Source organism: Pimephales promelas, chromosome 10, assembly GCF_988280905.1.
Source record: "Pimephales promelas chromosome 10, fPimPro1.hap1.1, whole genome shotgun sequence".
NCBI classification, from domain to species: Eukaryota; Metazoa; Chordata; class Actinopteri; order Cypriniformes; family Leuciscidae; genus Pimephales; species Pimephales promelas.
This window is the reverse complement of record NC_142778.1, coordinates 8210035-8234680: the sequence shown is the minus strand read 5'-3', so window position 1 is coordinate 8234680 and position 24646 is coordinate 8210035. Positions and strand designations below refer to the sequence as shown.

The 24646-nt window shown below is 38.1% G+C and overlaps 1 long non-coding RNA gene across 1 annotated transcript; it reads right to left on the bottom strand.

Moving 5' to 3' along the window:
* Positions 1-5071: 5071 nt before the first annotated feature.
* On the bottom strand, positions 5072-24620 carry LOC148977300 (uncharacterized). Its single transcript, XR_016169852.1, has 3 exons — positions 24478-24620; positions 10256-10360; positions 5072-6224 (listed from the first exon to the last, which is right to left on the bottom strand). It is a non-coding gene; the product is annotated as an uncharacterized LOC148977300 (long non-coding RNA).
* Positions 24621-24646: the final 26 nt, after the last annotated feature.

Sequence of the window (24646 nt, the reverse complement as noted above, 5' to 3'; positions counted from 1 at the left end):
CATCGTATTATCATTTTTAAAAATTAATCAGCTAAAGGTTGCTTCAGTCCAGTAAGTGTTCATAGTGCTGTCAAACGATTAAAATATTTAATCGCAATTAATCGCATTAATGTGGTAGTTAACTCGCGTAATCGCACATTTTTATCTATTCTAAATGTCTCGATTTTCTTTTCAATTCCAAACGAGTACGTGTGTGCGGCGTGCCTGTTGTTTTGTTTCCGGTCTAGCTAGATCCGCTTGCGCTTTGGTCGACGAAGCAACAAAATGTTCTTGTGCATCGCAAGCCATTTGAAATGAATGGGTTTCATAGCGCAGCGCCGCGGATACCGCGTCCTGTTGCAAAAGCATGTGAAAAAAAGACTGTTAATCGCGAGATAAAAAAAATTGACGCCGTTGAAATGGGTTTGCATTAACGCCATTAATAATAGGGCTGGGTATTGAGACAAATTTCACAATTCGATTTCGATTCACAAGCTTGCAATTCGATTCGATTTCGATTCGATTCAATATTGATTATTTTGGATATCAGTTGCAATAAATGGCAATTTCTCTCAAGGGAATCAAATCTCTTAAATGCTGTAAACTATGGTCAATATATAATCTAGTTGTAGCCTACTAGGCTTCATTAGCCTAATATGAAGGTAATAATTAACTGTTTTGTAGCTATAGAAACACTTAAATTACACTTTTATTTATTTTTATAATAAGAAGATTATATGAAATATAAGCATTTAAATGGTGGCTGTCATAAAAACTTGCTAGATTTATTCAAATATGCATTAAACATTGAAGAACACTAACGAGTGTGGACTAACGAGTTTATGTGGGTTTTCTGAGGTAAATATGACGATGACATTGATTACAAACTGTTTAATTGACGTCTTTCCACGGTTGAAACGCTGATTGAGCGAATCAGTGTGACATGATAGGGATTTCGATAAGTTCTACTCTATCTTTTAACACACTTTCAGATGCTCATTCATGTTTATTTCGCGCTGTAGCTGGTATTATTAACCCGGAAGAGAGATCTGCGCTGCTGCTTCACTGGAGCTGCGCCAGAGCAATCTCACGCCACAGCGCCAAAACGGCAAAACGCTATTTATGTTTTTGAATTCCTAAAAAAAATGGACGTAATTTGAAAATTGAGACTTTGTTTCATATCAATAGTAACAAAGGACAAAGATTATTGCGATTTGTTGGATGCGCGCAGCCGCGATACACTGTCTCATTCATTCAAATGAAACAGGATGACTAATCGATTCTTGAGATTTAAGAATCGATATCGGTTTGTAAAAATGAGAATCGATTAATATCGAGAAATCAATATTTATTGCCCAGCCCTAATAATAACGCGTTTAACTTGACGGGCCTAGTTCATTTCTAACAATATTAAATGTTTTCTTCAGAAAATTCTGTAAAGATCTGGTGGTGGTTGAGGAGATTCCCCCTTCCATATATGAAGCGCTTTGAGGTCCCAGAAAAAGTGCTATATAAATGTAACGAATTATTATTAATTATTATTAAAGGGATACTTCAGGATTTAGCATTAAGCTTTGTTTTAGAAGAAAACCCGTAGTATTTTCGACAGTGTTGGGTAAGTTACTCTAAAAAAGTAATTAATTACTAGTTACTAATTACCTCTTCAACAGTGTAATTAGATTACTGTACTAATTACTCTCTCTAAAAAGTATTTAATTACTTTTAATTACTAATTACTTTCAAAATCCCATATCATTCTCAACCAACTGAATAATACAAGGATAGACATGAATCTGTTTTAATTCTTTCAAATAAATACTCTAAAATTGCATGAATTATCCTTAAACTGACCAAGGAGAAGGTTCGATTATAAAAACATACTTTTTAACATCAGACAGTATATTTTGATGTTAAACCCACTATTTTTTTGTGTCTGATCTCATGACATTTCACACTTTGTCCATACATATTTTACAATAATTCATACGAATTTGTACGAGTGCGGTCCTACGATTTAGACACCTCATAAAATGCATACGAATTGCTGTGAGATCGGATTGCTCTATACACAGTATTTACCTCAATTACATCAGAAGTAACTGTAATTAAATTACAGATAAATGAAGAGTAATACCTTACTTTACATTTTCAAGAGAAAAGTAATTAAATTACAGTAAAATTCGATAAGTTAAATTTCGATAAGTTAAAAAACCCAATACTGATTTTCGAATTACCGTGCTTCCTTCCCTCATATCCCCCTGAGACGACAGATTTATGTATTTTTTGTGTGGAAAAAAAATCCTCTGATGATGCAAAAATCGTCATTTTGCATCGTCGGAAGATTTTTTGGCCAGATTGTTGGCTCTTGTTCTGTGGAGAAAGCTGAGTAGTAGGGGTTACCATCCTCTTTTTCCATATCATATCCAGCTGTCGATGTCCGGGATTCAGCTTTTGCTTTCTGCGGTCAACATGCATTGTTTACATGTACAGCTTTTGTTTCAATGGAAGTGAATTCATTCCGATTGGCGAATCTAGATGTAGTGTTTACATGCTTGCTAAACAAGTGATCAGTTGATGTGCGCTTTAACATTGCTAAGAAAATTCCTGCATCTGTAATCACTCCACCGGCCTCGCGCCATTCTCCCGCGGCCCTCAGTCTCGACCTGCTCGCCACAGTAAACATAATGATTGGTTACTGTGGAACGTAAAAGCAGAATCCTGGACAATTTGGGCGATTTCGAAAAACATTTTTGGGCAGACTCATCACGTAGACTCACTAGTAGCCTAGACTTGTTGTTTAACTACTGCGCTCTGTTACTGGTAGATGTGGCCTCCTAGGGCAGCGAAGCAAGTGCCTTCTGGGAGTTGTTGTCTTTCATTCACATAAGCCAAAAATACATTTTCTGGCTTTTCTCAGTCTAGAAAGCTTCAAATTCAAAAGGGTTTTTTCACATAAAAAACAAACAAACAAACAAACAAAAAAAAAAAAACCTCAGTGTGGACATTATATTAAATTATGTTTTTAGTTCTTAGTAAAGAATTATACTAAAATGCCTTTTTTTCTATAAAAGCAACCAGATTGTGTACAATAGTTTTGATAATTTGGAGGCCTCGGAAATGTGCAACACATTCTCATCCTTTAACGTCATATAGAACGCTATATGACAAAACAACGCTATACTACGCACATGGCACCCGTTATCGTTAATATAACACGTGCTGTGAGGGCTAAGTTTAGGTGTGAGGTAGGGTGTGCGTGTCATATTCACGCTAAAGGATTTATAACGTCTTGGGTTCGCGTGTTATATTAACGATAAAGGGTGCCATGTGTGTAGTATAGCGCCGTTTTTGCATATAGCGTTCTACATGACGTTAAAGGATGAGAACGGGCTGAAATGTGTGAACCAAATACAATTAAGTAGACTTTTTAGGGCTAAAGAAATAATGAAATCCTATGCCCGTATAACTTGCTGACTTAATTGGAACCCAATATTCAGGATATTCACACAGTTTACATGCAAAACTATCGTGCTTCAGAAAGTTTTACTTTTATGATACTTTTATGAAACTTAACAGCTCTAGTTCACTTTTATTGTTCTGAATAAAGCAGCTCATATTCCTAAAATCATCTTTTGTGAAGAATACAGGTTTGGAACGACATCAGTCTAAGTAAATAATGACATTATTATTATTTATTTATCTTTCGGGGGTGGACTTTAACAATAAAATCATCATGTGAATACACAAGTAGCACTGTGCCTCTCTTCCTATAATCACCATCAGACAGCATCAGTGCCCTCAGTGAGTCAGAGCAGCGATTCTAGTGCTTCCCGTGGATTAGGCTATATATACGGCGCCTGTGTAATCTGATGGCTGTCTATGAGAGAGGCCACAGCAGCGTTAAATTAAGAGTGCCGCAGTAGAGCTGTGGGATTTGTCTGAATGAATAAAGCATCGTGAGTTTCTCCAGTGGAGCCCTGGAGGAAAACAATAGCGTGATTCTGTGTTGAGCTGCATGACATGATGTGTCACATACACACTCTCACATCACACAAATATTTCCAAACATGCACTCACACACATGCATGCAACCTCTTAAATACATTTAGAAACACAGGTAGATGAACAGAAATGAGAAAGCAGAAGGTGCATAACTTTTGTTTGTATTATTTCATCCCAAATCGCTTCAAAGACTAGAAAAAAACCTGTAAACACCTAGTTTAAAAAAAACCCCCAAACATTTTGCTAACGTTCCCCGTAAAGTTATCTCTCCACTTTTCCAAATGTTTTAAAAGCTTTTAGAACATGCAGTGGTGGAAATATCCACGAATTTCCACCAAACTTTTATATTTTCAAAGATGCAGAAATGCTTTATGTATATAATTTACATAGCGTTTGGAGGCTATTATAATATATATATATATATATATATATATATATATATATATATATATATATACAAAATTGGTGTGCACATCCCCAACACCCAAATTGGGCTCAGGTGCAGGACCACTGAATGAAGTAAACAAAAATAAAGAAGTGGGAAAAGCAAAAAAGTTGCTTTTTTTTGGAGCAGTACCTTTTCAGTGTGCGGACTTCACACTTCTTTATTATTATAAAAGAAAAGAAACACTTTTTTTTAAAACTTGAACTCTAAGTTTTTGAGCAAATAGTCATTTCAGTCGATGTCAGCCAATTCAACAACAAATGCGTCTAAAGTTGTTGTTGTCGTCGTCGTAGGATGTCTGTGTATATAATTTAAACCTTGTTTGTACAGTGCGTTTATACATATATATTTTTAAAGATATTGTATTAAAAACATCATTTATGTTCTTGTTCTGTAGCCATCATCTCACATTTGCCACAGAAGCACCTGTATGACAAGTAATGTAAGCATGATGCAACAGGTCCCTCGCATAAATGTAATTTCGCTTGTACGTAGCAAACTTTATCACAGTATGTGTATGTAGTTTCAAAAAATTGTGCCAACGTAAGTGTTTGTGTGTGTTGCACATCCATAATTTCAAAGGGGACGTGATTACAACTCTATAAGTACATAAATGTATCAAATAACCATAACAAGACATACTGGTCCATTCTCATTTGTGTTTATTCTGCCTGAGTCTCTTCATCATCTGGGTCTGATCAGAGACTATTTATATATTCCCATTCAAACATGTACGGCTGAATAACACACAAAACAGCGGGTCTCTCACTCTCTCAGTTACGCCAGTAACTCTCAGGTATGCAAGTTACGCCCTCATCCAAAGGTAGGGCGGGGATATGCAGCTCATTTGCATTTAAGGTTGTATACACCAAAACAGCTCAATTTAAAACAGGCCCCAAAAATGACATTTTCAAATGGTTATAATAAATTAACTGTGGGGTATTTTGAGCTAAAACTTCACAAATACATTCTGGGGACACCCGAGACCAATATTCCATCTTGTAAAAAGGGGCATAATAGGTGCCCTTTAAAGGTAAATAAGCGATTTCTGAGAAACCATTGAAAGTGAATCGGACCAAGCACCAAAACACACTTGTAGCCAAAGAGCAGTGAGGGGCGTATACACTCATTAGGGGGAAGTGCCTGTGTTGCATAGGTGTTTATGAGTTTGGAGGTGGAGCTACAAAGATGAGGGAGTAATCATTTTCGGTGGGGGCGTCTTTGTTTTGGTGACTTCAACAGCGTTTCTTAGAAATAGCTTACTGCACCTTTAACATCAATAAAAATAAAACTTTTATGCAAAGAATTATCTCAATCACTGATTTCTCTTTCCAAAATTCCCATTATTATCAAAAAAGCTGTCTGCATTTCAATGCCTTAGACTACTGCGCTAGAGCAAAAAGTTATATTATTGGTCACTCCCAACACTGATTACTAGGACATTAAAGTTTTTAGATCCCTTTGGGCAAAGAAGAGAATTAAATGTGTTTCTTCAAACAAACATCAACAAGCAACATTTATTTATTTATTACATTTGCATAACTTGAGAAGCCCAAAGCTAATCTTGCCAATTAATCTTACCTAATTAAACTGCAAAAATGTTATTGAAATGTCACTTTCTCTGATTATTTCAGATATCTTCTGTTAAAAAGTAGAAGTTAATAATTAAACGACTCTTTTGTCTCTTTGAGAACGCAACGTATGATTGAAGACCAGAGCAGAACACGTCATCCAAACGCTCATCACAGTAAAATGAAGTGCTTGTGCCATTTATCTCTTTCATCCAGAGCGCAGGCAGCTGCAAAACACAAACATTTGGATCAACATTAGTGTCAGAATACTAAAATACTCACTCTCAATTTCTGAAAAAAGCATGAAACGACATTCACAACCTGTTTAACTTCTGTAATCTTGTGTATTTCTGATTAAAACAGACTATTCCAATAATCAGGGATGTTAGGTTGTTTATTATTATTTTGTTCTTCCCTTACCTTCTTGTGCTACATTCAAGTCCACCTGAGAAGTTACTTCTTATGAATTTGGAAATCAGAACTATCTTGTAATGTTTATGCATTTGTGTAGTTTTAGTAAGGGGAAAAAAAACAGACCTTGTGTAATTTCAAACACAGGAAGCTTTTTTAGGACAGATGGAAGAATAAAATTGCAAACAATGTGTCTTAGATGTTTAACTGATGCTTTATGCTTAGTCACACAAGCCTGTCCTTTTATAAACCTTACTTTACTGCAGGCATTGTTGCTATTCTTTATAAACAATACAGAAAATGCATATATAAAAACAGACAACATTCACAATTAAAACTTATTATGTCCAGAGCCATTTTGATTCTTGCCTTGAACTCGGAAAGACAGTGCTCAAAGAAAATCCCACGGGTAATTATGCCATGGCATTCATGTCTTGAAAATGCGATTATTCCGACATGACTTGAAAACAGCACTGCTGACATCCACACAAAAGAAAAGTCATTTCAGAGGCGGAGAAAGTTACTACGTTCCGGTGGAAGATTATGAAAAACTTTTTCTTGAGATTAATACACACTGATGAATCATGCAGAATAAGCAGGGACATTTATTAGGGAAGTAGGAAAAGGTCAGTTTTGAGTCCATGTTGGCTTGTTTGTGCGGATATTTAGACTTATGAACTATTAAACAGCTGATAAAATCTATGGCAGGCTTAATAAGCACAGTGAGAAAACTGTCTCTCACACACGTGCACACTCACACACACATGCCATCAATGAGATAACAGCATTCAGCAGACAATGAGAGTAAATGTTTACAGCCACTGTATGCAGACTGAAGTCATTAGTGTGGAATGCACCAATACGACCCTAATTAGCATAGAGGTGTCAGGGGAACAGAGTGGCAAAACAGAGTCAGAAATCATCCTGATCCACTCACACACACACACACACACACACAGTACCTCTTTACGTCCTCTTATATTTTCAAGAAAAATCTATTTTATACTTTACTGGAGGACAGAAGGGTACAGATAGAGTCACATTACAACTCTCTTAAATCATAATGGATACTGCAGGTAAATTATTGCAGAAAAAAATGTCTGTGGTCACAGTATGTTACTGTAATGTCACTGTAGTCAAAAATAGCTAACACCAAACAGGCTAAACTATTCGCATCCATGTTTCTTATTTACAAACAGCAAAATATTGAACCAGAAAAATGTGGTGTCACATGACATAATCTCAAAGCAGCCAATAAATTGAGCCATTAAAACTTTCCAATGGGAATGACATACTACGGAGGTGTATTGCATTCACTTGAAGAAAAAAAATCTACTCTGTTTTTCTGAATTAACGAGTTAAATTTTCATGAGAAAAAAAAATTTGCTCTGTTTTTCTGAATTAATGAGTTAATTTTTCATGATAAAATTTTTTTTGCTCTGTTTTTCTGAATTAACGAGTTTATTTTTCATGAGAAAAAATTTTTTTGCTCTGTTTTTCTGAATTAATGAGTTAATTTTTCATGAGAAAAAAAAAATTGCTCTGTTTTTCTGAATTAACGAGTTAGTTTTTCTTGAAAAAAAAAGTTTTTGCTCTGTTTTTCTGAATTAATGAGTTAATTTTTCACAAGAAAATTAATTTTTGCTGTTTTTCTGAATTAACTCATTAATTCAGAAAAACAGAGCAAAAAAAAAATCCATTAAAAATTAACTCATTAATTCAGAAAAACAGAGCAAAATTTTTTTTCTAATGAAAAATTAACTCGTTAATTCAGAAAAACAGAGCAATTTTTTTTTTCTCATGAAAAATTAACTCATTAATTCAAAAAAACAGAGCAAAAAATTTTTTCTCATGAAAATTAATTCAGAAAAAAAAGTAGATTTTTTTTTCTTCAAGTGAATGCAATACGCCTCCGTAGTTTACAGCATTATCCAGAATACAGTTCAAATTTGTAATTTTGTATTCCAAAGTGCATTAACAAAAGCAATTGATTGCAAATTTGCTATTTTTTTTGGATTTGTGCTGAATGAGAGAGGCAAATCCAAGTTGATTTGTATAGCACGTTTCCCACACACCGGTAATTTCAGTTTAGTGTTTACCAGTTTATTTTTCACTGGTAATAAATGCCGCTTGGTGGAACAAACTGTAATTTGAACTACTGTCTGTTAAAAATAAATGAAAAGGAACCTAGTATTGGGGATTTGTTGCTTTTTTATGTTGTGCCGAACTCGTGTAACCATGACCCCGGAACCGAGGAATGTACACCGAACAGTGACTTCTGTGTACCATTACACCCCAAGTATAAGAAGATGCGACTTATATATGTTGTTGTTGTTGTTGTTTTTTCTATCAACAATGCAATTTTGACCTGGTGTGCCTTATTTTCCAAAAATATGGTAATGTAGTGTTTTTTTAAAAGATTCAGTCTCACTTCTCGCCTGTCTTGCCTGAAGTGATTTCAACGGGACAGCATCTCTGTCCCAATTTGAGACACTCTCGCACTGTACTCCCTATTTTAATGCACCTTAGACATTGCACATAACACACACACAAAAAAAATAGGAAAAGATAGGGACTGAAGAAATGTGGGGGAAGGTTATCTTATATTATATTATCTTATTATATCATATTTTATTTTATACAGGATTGACAATGGCAATTGTTACATGGGAGGAAGGATGGAAATAAAAATCTACCAACTCAATATGGGCAGTATGATGGTAGTGGGGAGTGGGATGGTGATTGTAATGACAATGGTAATAAATAATAAATGGTTACTTTGTTTACGCATACACACACATACACATACCCACACTCACACCCACTCACATACACACTTAAATCACTCTTGTCACTGCTGGAATTATGAATTTACAAGATTGCTCACTACTGCACTATGTTGGTTTGTTTGTATGTATGTCTGACTGTTAAATAATAATAAAAAAAAAAAGATTCAGTCTCACAACCTCAAACCTCTGGCAAATCCAGTGACTAGTTTTTGGAAGCGTTCATTGCATCGGCCTGGGAACTGGTGCAAACACGGACACTGACTCCCAGGAACTGATTGGAGTTGGCGAATTTAACCATTTTTGTATGCAATGCGCATCGGCCATTCTGTGAAAGGTCCGAGATTATTGTTCAACAACTGCAGTGCCGTAAGACCGATTACTGAGCGGTTAATACAGATCACACACACAGAGCCCCTCGTGATGAGATGTTGAAATTAAAGCTGATTAGTGTTTGCACTGGCCCTACAGCACCGGCCCTCAGGATCCTAGGCCACATCTCTCTCTCGGTTCTGCATGCGGTTCGATAAGACGGAGAGAAAATGAGCTTATCAAAAATAATGGATTGTCTCAAACAAAGTCAACATGGACAGCGATAGGACAGGATGTTCAGAGAGAGAATGAGGGCATAGGGTGCCATGCAGCTAGCGAATATCGGTTTTCCTCGCCCTAGCAAGGAGAAACTGATGAGATGCAAGAGGACAGACACACACGCACGCAATCAATGCAGCGAGCACGCTACGACCTGTGTGAGAGGAATATTAGCCGAGCAGGTACAGCCTGCAGGCGCCCGTGTGCACGCACCACAGCCATTAGAGTCCAAACAGAAGGAAATATGGGAGTGACACGCCAGGACACACTAAACAGAGTCTTAAAAAAAACTCAAACATCCCTTCATATGCTGCAGCGCTGAACCTCGGCAGATGGTTGCAAACATTCAGTGGGATAGAACAAGCTTTCTCTGCGCTATGGCAGCCATCCACGTCTGGACCGAAACACAGCACGATGCCATTCTCAGGGCAGGGCTGTGTAATGAATAATTAAAGAGCAGAGTTTGGCACCTTTCAGGAGAGAGGGGGAAGGTTGGGACGTCCTTTATACGGCCATGTGTGTACCAGAGGCAGTGGACGCCAGCAGGTCAACCCTCATTTTATACAGTACACCAGCTAGACACAGATGGACAAGAGAGAGAGAAAGACAGAGTGAGGTAAATGAGTGCTATACTGTAGTGGCAGATGGTTTGTACTCCAAATAAAAATAACTTTGAATAATTTGCTAAATACTTAACTGTACTGAGGAATTACAGACCTTTATTACCTAATTTTGGCAATGTTTTGCGAAAGCGTAATTTTTGTGTGGAGTGCGCACTGCATGTTTGAATCCAGGAGGCCTGGTTGAATCATGCGGCACACTCTGGGGGACGGGCCACAAATCCGTGAGTATGGATTGCGAAAGCGTGGGCATTGTTTATGAATTTGTCGGTACAGATTGCAAAAACTGAAGGCATGGTTTACAAATCTGAGAGCATGGATTAGGAACTCATGGGTACGGTTTATTAATCTTTGGGCACGAATTGTTGCACGAGGGAAGAGTTTAAGAATTCGTGAGTGCAGTTTATAAACTGAGGGGACGGATTGCAAAACCGTCGCCACGGATTGTTTTGTTTTTTTTCCCCGACAGTTGAAAAACCTGAAAAACCCTTGAGGGGGATTCCAATAAGAGTGTCATTGCACTTTACTACATTGACTATCAAAGGGGTGCTCAGACAGTTTGTTGTTGCATTTTATTCTTAACCAGTCGTTGTCTTGGGGCCCTAAGCAATTGCTTGGTTTGCTTGCCTTGACGCGACGGGCCTGCCAAGGCACACATAGATCCTAAAACATGTGGTCCCATGAAGAAAAAACAACAACAACAACAATATCTGTGAATATATTGACAGTAGCAAGTCTCGGTACTTAGCAGCATAGCAGATCTATTCCACCAAGACCAAATATATTAACATTGCCATATCCATTACCATGCCAATCTCTATTACCATACCAATCTCCTGAGAGTTGTCATGACAGAATTTATATAATTACGCACATTAGTATTTTTTTTAGCAAAGACCAACGTATATAGACTAACGCTGCATCCAAAATCCCTACTTCATTAGAATGTGATAGCACACCAATAGAGTAGTAAGTAACAGACTGAACACGTAATACGCACGGTTTTACCGTTTACACAAATGCGCTTTTTTTAGTTTACACAGAGACAATAATGGTATAATTTTCAAAATCTTGCATTTTGAAACCCGTGCATTTTTTCAGTCCCCCAAAATGCCGTTGTCGTATAAATGAATGGCCAAACACATAAAAACAGTGTCATATAAACAGCACCTAAAAAGAATTATACGAAAAAATACAATTAAACATAGCAAACATTTTATATGACACACCAAATAGGACATCCTGTAAGGAATAAAAATCACAGATGAGATCTTGCTCAAGTCAAAATACAATCCTTGATATTCATAATGGAAAATATGTAGGAATTCGTACTGTCTGCTAGAAAGAAGAGCACTTTAAACCTTTATCTGAGTCCCCTGTTTTTCTGATTTTTCTACAGAGAAATAGACTGTAAAAAATATTTTCAAGATTTGTTATCACAACATATTTTCTATTGTCAAATCAACTTTATAATAATTTATTTAGTTGAGATAACTTATTATTTTGAGTTTCTGATGGTTAAATTAATCTACTTCATTGTATTAACTCACTTTTTCCAGTTCAATCAACTTACAATTTTATGGCAACCAAGGTTACTTACTTTTTTAAGTTAAACCAACAATATTTTTTTACAGTGTAGTAATCACAACATTTTTTTCTTTTGTCAAATCAACTTAAATAATTTATTTAGTTCAGATAACATATGATTTTGAGTTTCTGATGGTTAAATTAATCTCCTTCGTTGTACAAAACAGTGCTTTGATTTATCAAGACAGCAGCGTTTGCAATCAAAAGTCACTGAAATACCAAATTTTTGCTCTATATTCTTACTATATGTGTTTTATAAGTCTTCATAAGAATTATAGGAGAAACATCTGAGACATGATAGTTAAAGAGATAGTCAAGTCCCCTTCTTAAGCTCTTTTTACAATACAGATTGATTTACATTGATAATAGGAAATTAAGCAGCTCTAGAAAAAAGTCATTGTCTAGCTTAAGTTTTTAAGTGTCGCATTCTAAAAATCATTAGTTAGTAACTTAGGGGCTACTTACACACAACACAGGTTTCAACTGAAATCCAGAAAACATTTAATGTGTTCTGGATGTTCAATAGTTCACCCAATAAGTTCACTCACCCTCATGATGTTTCAAACCTGTATGATCTTCTTTCCTCTGTGGAACATAAACGATATTTCGAAGAATTTTGGTAACTAATCAGTTTCGGTGACCATTGACTTGTGTTGTATGGACAAATGTTGAGCAAAAGAATACAATACAGGTTTGGACTTTGGAACAACATGAGGGTGAGTAAATGATGACAGAATTTTTATTTTTGGGTGGACAATTAGCACATACCTCTAAAAGGATTTGCCATTACTGAGAACTCAATTAATTTTTTGTTAAGCTATGAAAGGGTCTCTGAGCAATACAATTTTCCTCAGAGAATGACAATTTACTGCAGTACGAATTTATAAGCTTTTACTGAAGTTATAGCCCTGAAGAATTACAAGCTTTACTTCTGAGAAAGTCAAAATATATTTATTTCCTTTCATTTACTGCTCTCAAAGGGGTCCAAGCATGTCTGGTGTATAGTATAGAATATAGTTATTACTAGACCTATATTACATTTGTAGCATTTGAAAATGAAAAGCAAACAAGACAAAAAGGTCAAAGATAATGCTTGATGGATTTATTTGGCTTGAGATTATTTTGGCACATTACTGAGAGTCAAGGATTTCTGTTTAAGTCAAATGAAATTATCAAAGCTGACGCTCCTAACCAGAGAGTTATATTCAGGTCAAAGACAAGCAATCGCTGGGTCGTTTTCCCTCCCACACTCTTGTTGTTTCCGAACCAGGGCCTCCTCATTGTGTTTGAGAGGCATTTGATGCTTATTAACATACAAAACACAAAATCATGGGAAGGGGTTATTGGGGCGGTCAGGGAAACTTTCGGAAGTTGTAAAGCTCCTTCAGAACCTTCACAAAACAACGTTTTCCCCCTCTAAATTCGGCACCCAGGGCTCGTCTTTCTGCTTGTGACCCCAAGGCTGATCCCAGAGCAGGGCTGAAAGAACGCATTGAGTGGGTGAGGGGCCCTGAGCGTCCATCTCAGGATCAGGCTGACAGGGTCAGAAGTAAAAGTGCCCCCTCTCCTCGCCACGCTAGACGTAGCGCTAAACAAGTTACACAAAAGCTGGGACAGACAATACCGAACCACTCCTATGGACTTCCTACATCTTGGTTGTGAGCGGGATAGAAAGGCATATTGTGAAATTTGTTACCTTGAAAAAGCCAACATTGAATTTAAACTTGAAATTATTCTTAATTTTCAAAGATGCAATTTCTTACTCTTACTCATCCTAGAGCTTTAAAGCTACCTGGGTCAGATCTTCAGCGAAATGATCGAGATTACGGTTCTCCTAAAACAGAACCTAAAAATTTATTTATACGGTAGTTCTGTCTGTCATAACTGTCATAAGTTAAAATCTAAACGCAAACATCCTCCCTTTCTCTCACCCTAGCAACCACTCAAAACACCCTAGCAACCTGTTTGTCTGATAGACTGCATAGCTTTAAAACCTTTTTTAAAATCTATGTTTGATCTACTTCAAACATTCATTACAGGCTTTCTCGAGCCAACACCAAAGTTTGTCTTCACAAACCTTTTTTTTTAAGACGTTTAAAGACCAAGTGAAATAAAAACGGATATTTTGCGGCTCTCCATCTAAATGCTAGTCTGTATGATGGTTGCATTTAAAACATACTCATTTTCTCCATGGGAAAATGAACAACACCATTGCTGATTCATCTTTTCTGCTGGAGAATATATTTTTATCCAATATAATATTCTTTCGAGTGGAAACATCCATTCCCCATACTGTAAACTAGAAATACCACCTGCCTCTGAAATCATGGCTAAACTGAAGTCTGATTCATGGGGTCTTTAAAAGTGTCTTGTCATTTATGGTAAATACATAGAGCTTACTTTCAGATGGAATATTCTTATGCAGAAACTTGCAGCCTAAACTCGACAAATGCTAATAGCAAAAACTTGTGTAACCCTGAAATTGACGTTTGTTCGTTCATTTGCAGGTACTCTGAGAGTGTTTGCCTGCAGTTTCGGTGAGTACTGATCTATAGATCTTTTCTTCTGTGCAGATTCATAAGTGCCACAATATGCCTCTAACGTCTCATCAAACGCGCTAAGCGTTCCAATCGCTTCAAAACTCGACAGGAGCCCACACAGTTTCTCCCTGTAGTGCTGGCCTGCTTTCAGAGCCAAACCATCCTCATTCAAGTCCGCTCCCACTTCCTCTCTCTCCCCGAACAGCAGAAATCCCTTTTTGTCTTTGGCTCAAAGTGGACTCTAATCCGTTTATTAGCCTGAAAGCTACTGGGACGTGAAGACAAACCACATGATTCCTCTGCCCTGCTCCTCTCTCCGTCCCCCCCCCCCCCCCCTCGGGAGGAGAGCCTCGCCTCATACTAACAGCTAGCATGATTTATACTTCTGTCGCCTACTGGTATCTCCCCTAACACCTCGTAATGTGTCCCTGTTGCTGTGCCGCCCTGGCCAAGCTAAATGGCTAAACGACTGACAGTGAAACAGCACTGCTGGGTCAGACAAGGCTAAACCCGTCATGTCCTCTACTCTGCTAATTAACAACCATTAATTACAAACACACACGTACACACTTCTACCGCCAACGGCTCAAACACACATTGGGCCTTATTTTAAGGATCTGAAACGCAAGTATCAAACGCAAGTAACTTTGTGGGCGGGTCTTAGGTGCTGTTGCTGTTTCACCGGTGGGATAAATGTATCGTGTGCTCAACGCAAATCTAAAAAGGGATTGGTCTGAAGTAGCTTCATTATTCATAGGTGTGGTTTGGGCTTAACGGGAAACAAACCAATAAGAGCGTCATATCACATTCCCTTTAAGAGCATGATGAACGAGGTGCGCTTGTTCCATGGAGCAATACTATTATAACGGCGCATTTACCAAGCACGCTTCAATCGGTTCACAGCCGAGGAGATCGATGTTTTCGTCAGGGCCGTAAAAGAAAGAGAAGTGACATTGGGGATGGCACAAACCCACCCAAATTAGCTTCGGTTAAACATGTATATAATACTTTGGGTAAATGTGTAAGCTTTATGCCTATTTTTCCCATCGTCATGAACATAGAATTGATTTCCTTCGTTTTTAAAAGTTTTCCTTATAATAATGTATTTGCAAAAAGCAAAATCCGTCTGTGTAGATGAGAGAATCATCTACAGTGTATGCGCGTTGTTCACACTAGTGGTCTAACCCTTACCCTACACCATATCTAAACTTAACCATTAACCGAAGCGTCTCATTAGACGTTAAAGGGTGCCATGTGCGTTGGATATTTACGCTTTTGCAAAAGCGTCCTATGTGGCGCTTTGGGATGAGAACGCGTTGGACATTCACGCCCACGGAACGTTGGCTAAACGTCTGATGCATATGGTACACTTAACTGGAAACACTTCAGGAATGTCGAAGTCGTCACCTGATTGGTTGAATTTTATCGGATTTCCGGGGGCTTTAGTGTCGCGTTTATTTTCGGTCCGCCGGGAAACAAAGCGCAGATGTGTGATTGCGGAAGAAAAACTGTTGTGTTTATATGAGTGACAATCATAGACAGTAAAAGGTGACAATGAGCATTTATCAAGATCAGCTAAACGTAGTTGTCCCATCCTATCTATTATGGAAGATCAAGTGAAGTACCTAACTGCGAAGGGGATATCAGCCGCGTTTGTGGGGAAACATGAAACAACAGGTCTACGCTGACATCGCAGCTGGCCGATTCAGTATTCATATATAGGGCGCACACTGGATTATAAGGCGCATAAGATACTGCAGAGTCAAACGTTTGACTGGGTTTGCGTTATGCATCCACTAGATGTGCTAAAGGCTAAAGGGAATAGCGAGTACGCGGCGCCAGGTGTGAGGCGTTTATTTAGTAGGCGTGAGCGCGCTGGGGCGGGGACGTAACTTACATTCGCAGCCTGTGACTCATGTGAGTATTCAATGTGCGGCGTTGACAAAGTGGGCATAATGGACATGAGCGCGAGTTCGTGGGCGAATTTAATAGCGTTGTTGGATTTAATAGCGTTGTTGTCGACGTAGGAGCGTTGTTAACCAATTTATCCATATATAAGGCGCTCCGGTAACTGCTGCTGTCTGCTGACTGACTTGTTGCATGCCGGTCTGTTGTTGTGGGGACATTTCCACGCCCTGAAGCGTGACGCTGAACGAAACGAACTGTAATTGGTTGTTTGACATGTCAGTCAAACGGCCTTATGGGCGGACCTTGGCCAAAAAAAGCTGCTATGAATTCCAGACCTTCAGCCGTCAGTCTGAAGGTCTGGCTACGCGAGACTAACGCGCTACTGACTTTAGACTAGTTATTTTTTCTGGTCAGTGGAGCAATTGTTTTCTGGAACTGCAAAATAGCACCAGGGAATGTTTGTGCCGACACACGCTTTGTTTTTTGCGCCGTCTGTAGAGGGAAAAGCCCGCTTTCCACGGGTACAAAATAGGAATGATAAATGCGTCGGTGTACAAAGTAATTTGCGCCAGGTGCAAGTTAGGGTCCATTGTTTATCTTAACACAGTCTCATCCCAAGACGTCACATATCTGACGTCTTGGGACGTCTTTTGACCATACGTCAACATCCGCCGTTTTAGGGTACCACTTAACGTCAGTTACATGACGATCCTAGGACGTCATACAACTGACGCTTTACCTTTAACGTCAGTTAGGTGACGGGGTAGGTTTAGGTCTGGGGTAGGGTTAGGATCCGATAACGTCATCTAACCGACGTTAAAGGGTACCCTAAAATGGCAGATGTTGACGTATGGTCAAAAGACGTCCCAAGACATCAGTTATATGACGACTTGGGATGAGACTGCGCTGTTTATCTATAAAACAACTTTATTATCTACAGCAGGGGCATATTAGCAACAATCACTTTAAAGACCCCATGAAATAGTTTTCTATTGAAACAGGAAGTTTGGGCATATTGCACGTCACAGACACAAACACGCTTTGCTACTTGCTTCTTGCTCTCAGGACATTCTCATAAAGGAGGTCAGAACATCTTGCAATGTTGAGTTGACGGATTTCACAGAAAGTTGTGTAATGTATGACGGGTTAAGACTGTTTAGCTTCAGATTATGATTCAATCCTGTCTGAGGATATTAAACATGTTTGATATTTTGAGACAATTTTGCTTTCATGGATCTTCTAGCAGTGAAGGCATGCTTCTGTTTGGGTTTGTTGTGTTTGGAATCACCTAACAATCTGGTAGTTTGTGATCTTAATTAATGACACCCAGTTTTGCCTCCGTAACCATATACAAATGGCAAATGTGTGATGCATAGTTCTGTTTTGTTTTTTTCAAATACTTATAAAATGTAAAACAATTTTTAAAGTCTTGTGTTCATCAATTAACACCTTTTTTTATTAATTTTGAAGCCTAAATACGGTCAGTTAGAATTTGAATTTTAATAATTTGCAAGAGCATGATTAAAAACATAACAAGGCTGTGAAAGAGGACTATTGAGCAGATGCATTTACCTGTTCGACCTGATGATGTTCCTGACAACCTCTTTAGTTGTAGTCACTTGTTAGCAACCACAAATTAAAAAAAAAAAATAATAATAATAATTGCGATTCATAAAGGTGGTTTGCCTGATGTATTTTGTACTTTGTGAGAATAAAACATTTAATTTATTTCAGACATATACCCAAAAATGTGACTTTGACTGACCAAGCACACTTGTGGCCACAGCCTTTCAGCAAACCAGTTGCAAAGACAGTTAGCGGTGCAAAATGTTACGTCACCTAATTAATATTCATAAGCCAAGCTGATAAGATTTATGAGTCCCCATTTTCGGATCGTTCCTACAGCCAAGATCTGCAAGCCTCTCTCTCTCTCTCTCGCTCCAGGGTGCACATTCTGAGAAATGTGAGCCAAAATAATACAGCACTCACTGTAAATATTTACTATTATATATTAGACAGTCTGGCCAGTGTCCTCCAGCCCAACATTAATCATCATTCATCTATCAAATTGTGTTATGACTGAATGATCAATACTGTCACAGGTGCCAGATCTTATTTACCACAGAAAGAGAAAGAGAGCGATATGGAGAGAGATGGAGAGGGAGCAGGAAATAAATGACCTTCTTTGTTCAGACAGGAGCACAAAATGTCTGCTTGCTAAAGTCTCCGACTACTGTACTGTTTATTCTGATAGGAGTGACCAGACAAGGATTCTTCATCAAAGAAACCAGTTGTTCGAGCGGGAATAGATGAAAAGATCTATTCACTTTCCTTTGATATCCGACTTCAATTGTTGGAGGGAAAAAAGATTTTTTTTTTTTTTTATCTACCTGTAAAGCTTTCATAAAAATTATTCTGTCATGGCTGGGTTGCAGAAACTAGGAGAAATGGATATAAATGCTGCGGTTTTATTCGTAGAACTCAAGAGGAAGCAAAACACTCAAGAGCAAACTCGAGGCAGGAACAGAACAACCTAGCTCAATGTAACAATAATGGGCATGAAGTGAACACAACACAGAGTTTAAATAGACCAAACTAATTAATTAAATTAACATCTGCTGTGACAGATAATAAAGCGATGTAAAACCATGGAAACTATATTCGAAACACAGAAAACTGAACTAAATGTGCAAAACCAACCCGCACACAGAAACAAAACCAGTCGATATTAAGTGGCTTTAAGTACAATGTACTTATTGTGCTCATGTTGTATTGTAAAACATGCACTTTTGCTGCTATTGAGGTGGGATACGGGTAAGGTTAGGGGCAGGTGTGGTGGTATGGATTGGTATAAGGGTAGGTTTAAGTATATGGATGGGTCAGCTGTGTAATTACAGATGTAATTACAAAGTTACAGCTGTAATTACATGCTGGTATTTTTTTTTTTTAAATATAAGTACAATGTAAAAACATGTATGTACACATAAGTCCATTGTAACAAATTATTCGTTTCAATGTAAGTACATAGTACTTAAAGCCACTTAATATATAGTGGGACCAAGGTTTTTGATGAAAACATTCCAGGATTTTTCTCCATATAATACACTTTTACTGGGCACCAAATGGTTCAAGGTCCAGAAGACAGTGTCAGTGCAAATTGCAAACTACTGAAAGGGCTTTAAACAATTATGGACGATGAATAAGGGTCTTATCAAGCAAAACGATCGCGCATTAAAAAAAAAAAAAAAATAACAAAGTTTAAGTTTTAGAAGCTCAAATGCTCGCCTTGCTCTTTTTTTTTTTTTTTTTTTTTTTTTAAGTGAACTACTCCTTTAAAGACACCTAATATAAAGTGTGACCACATTGACACATTTTGCATTTTACATTTGAGGACAATTAAGCATATCGCCTGCCAAATTCCTATAACTGTAATGCTAATAATAATAAAAATAACAATAATTTTATTGTCATTAACATTATGCTACGTTTACAAAAACAAATTGACATTGAAAATTATTAGGCATTATTCACATATTTAAAAAAAGATCTTTGAGTTTGGGGTAAGATGCAACATTTCTTTCTGAGATTTACCTGCAGGTAAATCTCTCCACAATTCACCCTACAAAACCTGGCACTTGTCTAAGGTGATATAATAAGTACAATCAAAGTACATCCACTGAACACATCCACTCTCTCTCTCTCTAACATATCAATTCATAGAATCACTCACAGTAATAAAAGCTTTGAATCACTGCAGTCGGGAAAGTGAATTAATGAGTGACAGATATTTTTCATGGCTAATGTTTAGTAAAGCTTCGCCATAATAAAAGGCTTAAGACGAACATCTTTTAAAGTAACTAAGTAACACGTCTGTCTCCGGGAAAACAATTAGTGTTTACTTAGGATTTAACAATAGGATTAAGTCTAAAATAGATCGAAACTTTTATGATGGGTTTGAGACTTGAAGTCATGAGGGACATGAGCTGTTATCAAACACTAATATGACATTGTGTCTGGTGCAAATCTTAACATAAACGTTTCATTCAAGGTGACCTACAAATCCCTTTTCATAGATAGTCCCACTGCACCAATGCACTGATAAACATATTTCATAGCATGTCCGGTTTTCTTCTTTCATAATGGGTACTTGCAAGCAAAAAAGCACCATAAAAGATATAAAATGCTCCACATGACTCATGCGCCTTATAAGTATTTTAAGGCATAGCTTTGTGTGAGGAACACACAGTTATTCAATGAGGAATTTGGCCCTTATCCCTGAGCTGTAGATTTGAAATATCATTCATTTCAGAAATGCAACATCAAGCATTCGTTTCAAATATGGATCATTTACAGTGAATAAGGAGTGTGCTAAATGCACATTAAAAATAAGGGGATACATGTATGACCCATTTGGTCCCACTTTATATTAAGTGGCTTTAAGTACTATGTACTTACATTTAAAAAATAAGTACAATGTACTTGTTGTGCTCATGTTGTATTGTAAATCACTTTTGGTGCTATTAAGGTGGGATATGGGTAAGGTTAGGGACAGGTGTGGTGGTATGGGTAGGTTTAAGTGTAAGGGATGGGTCAGCTGTGTAATTACAGATGTAATTACATAAATTAATTACAGCTGTAATTACATGCTTGTATTTTTTAAATATAAGTACAATGTTAAAACATGTATGTACACAATAAGTCCATTGTATCAAATTATTAATTTCAATGTAAGTACATGGTACTTAAAGCCACTCAATATATAGTGGGACCGATCATTTTAATAAATATATAAAAATTATTATTATATTATTATTGATATCCATTTTGTTTCCATCAAGGTCACCATATTTAACCATTAAGCTTCTACCATCACAACGTTAGCAAACACTATGATCACAAAGGGAAAGCTCAAAAATCCAACAAGCAGCACACACATATGCACAAATAAAAAAAACTGGCTATTAAACCTTAACATTATATAAGTGATGTTATATAAGGACAACAGACGACTAAAAATAAAGGCTCTTTCGGCCTGACCTCTCATATACAGTGAGGCAGTGAAAAATGCAAGAGATAATAGGGGCTCAAAAATTAAAACATTTATGCAACTACTTGATGTGTGTAAATTCGTGAACTCTTCAACTGTTGCCTTAAAGTAGGCTGTTAGTCCGTTTCGCTGACTCGTTGAGGATTGAAACAACATCACTGCGTATTTTTAACCAACAATGCCTCCTCTCTGGTTCAGGACTTCATGAGTAAAGCCAAGCAGGAAAACAATGGTATATGAACCCCCCCCCTCTCTCTCTCTCTCTCTCTCTCTCTCTCACTCTCTCTGTCTCTCTCTCACACACACAAGTGTGTGATTATTACCTTTCTCTGTTTGCAGGATAATTCCCCTTTTTGGCCCTGCACTCTGCCGGGCCCCGTTACTCCAAACAAACAGAGCTCTGGAGGGCTTCAAGCTAATGTAGAAACACTATCCTCCAGCTCTCAAACCGCATGTTAATGCTTGCATCTGCTCTGCTCGCCACTCAGCGGGCTCAGCCACTGCAAACTGCCCCGGTAGAGCCACAGCTCTCTCCTTATTAGCAGGCCTGACAGCACACCGTAGACAGAGCGGAGGGGATTAGACTGGACTCCAGAGACGAAAGACAGAAGAGCTCAGTATCACCGCCCATACATGTGTACCGAACAACTCTCGTGGGTTTTAAAGAAGGATATGAGGAGTGCCAAACTGGCTGTGACTTAGACTCAGCCTGAGAGATAAAGAGACAGAGATGCCGTTACAGAAATGTTTTGGGTTTGACAATATTTGTGTCATAATGGTACTTGCTTCAGAAAATGTCAAGTGGTTCATTGGAAAAACATACTTGTGGTAACATTTTTGCAAACATATCACTGCAGTTTCCAACAGAAAGAGGCAGTAAAACAGCAAACACTTTTAATCATTTTCACTCACAATTATGAATTACAGAGGCAGATCATGGATTAATAAAGACTTGCACCATATGTTATGACCTCAAAATACTTGTTTACTAGTGTATGAGTTTTTATGTCACATTCACTTTTGTTAACACTGTCGGGTAGGTTTAGGGTTTAGTGTCCCAGATAGCAAACTGACATTGAATCAACGTGGAAATATGACATCGAAACAACGTTGATCTGACATTGTTTTGCTCATCGAATTAACGTTGAACCAACGTCAGACGCGTCATTCTTTCAAAACTAACGGAAAATCAACTTGAAATCAACGCGTTGTTTCAACGTTATGAAAGCAAACCAATTTTCGATGTTCATTTAGCTTTGAAGAATGCCGCGTCTGACGTTGGTTCAACGTTAATTCGATGAGCAAAATCAACGTTGTTTCAATGTCATGAGAGACGTCGTTTCCACGTTGATTCAATGTCAGTTTGCTGTCTGGGGTAGGTGTACGTTTTATCTTTAAATGGAACATTGAGCTTTTAGCGCCACTCACTAGACATTTAACTTTGAAAATGTCGCGAAACGTGCGCAACGCAACGTATTTTGTTAGCTTGTTCTCATCCCAAGGCATCATCTAACTGACGCTTTTGACCATACGTCATCTAACTGACGCTTTAGGCACCCTTTAGAATCAGTTAGATGACGTTTTCCTAGTGGTCTAATGCCGAGTTCAGACTGCATGATTTTAGCCATGATTTTGGCTCACCGACAGGTTGAGAAATCGCCGACAAATGCCCGAAATCACAGGAAAATCGGCGCTCGTTCACGCGAGTGACAATCACGCAGTGCGAATGAGCAAAGACGCGAACTGAGAGAATCACCAACGAGTCGCCGACGCCCGTGAGATATTTGGGATACTAAATATCTGGACCTGTCGGCGATTCAAAATCCTGTTGTGTGAAAAGTGTTTTGACTGAAAACTACATCGGCGATCACCGGCAGCCAGTGAGAGAGCAAGATACAGAGCAGCGGAGAGTTCGGGGAGGAGTTATAGATCACATATCAACATGATATGGCATTGTTTCAGAAAAAAAGCTTCTTCTCGGTCTATTTGGACACAAATGGAAGAAAAATTAGTAGAAATTTGGCAGGAGCACTCGTGTCTGTTTGACGTTTCGGCAGCTGTAGGCTACCACAACCAGGTCAAAAAAAAAAAAGTTTCACGTGAGAACTCCGGTCTTGCACGTGTGGTGTCGCGTTGTTTCCTTTTCCCATCTCACGTGTGTTTGTTGTGAAACGTAGTTTTGCTAGACAGAGTCTGTCTGCGATTTTTCTAAAGTCATGCAGTGTGAAACCTTCTGTCACCGATCAATCGTCCAGTGTGAACACAGCAGTGACTGAATGCTGGCCAAGATAGTCATGCAGTGTGAAAAGAACAGCGACCTGACTACTTTGAAAATCATGCAGTCTGAACTCGGCATAACCCGACCTCAGACCCAAACCTACCCACATCATCTAACTAACACTAAAGGTAAAGCGTCAGTTAGATGACGCCCTAGGATAGCGTCATCTGACTGACGCTAAAGGGTGCCTAAAGATGCCATCGGATCTTGAAGCATGGTCAAAAGTGTCAGTCAGATGACGCCTTGGGATGAAAATGCGTTGCACAGGTACATTTTTTCATGATATACAGCCAGTAAACCCAGTATTTGTCATTACATTATGCACAAAGATACGAGATCCTGCATTGAGAAAAATCACAAAATCTTTATAAAATATATGCTGCACATTTATGCTTTTAAACCCCTAAAAATATGTTGACTTCCATTGTAAGCGCCTTAATGCAACTATGGCTTTTGTTTAGCCTTTTTATTTTAAAGAAAAATAAAACAAAAACCTTTTCTGTGGTAATCGACATTATGCCGTAAATGTTGTCGATAGAGCTTAACCTGTATTGAACCTGGAACATTACTTTAAAGGCTGGATTATGTCCAGTGAGTTGATACTGGACATAGAGCTGAAGGTCATTGCTGAGAACTACTCACACACAAACAGTTTTGATAACGCTGTGCGGGAGCACTCTGACTTTGCGATAACAGAGAACCCATGATTTACCTCAAGGAGCTGACAGCTCTACCCAGAGAGACAATGCTCACATGTACAGACCCGTCCGCAGGAGGCGTGTGGTGGGACGAGAGGGTGGAGTGTCTGTCTTTGCTGACTCCATCTGTTCAGTGTTAAGGCTGACACAGGCATGACTTAACCAGAATGAGACTTCACATTG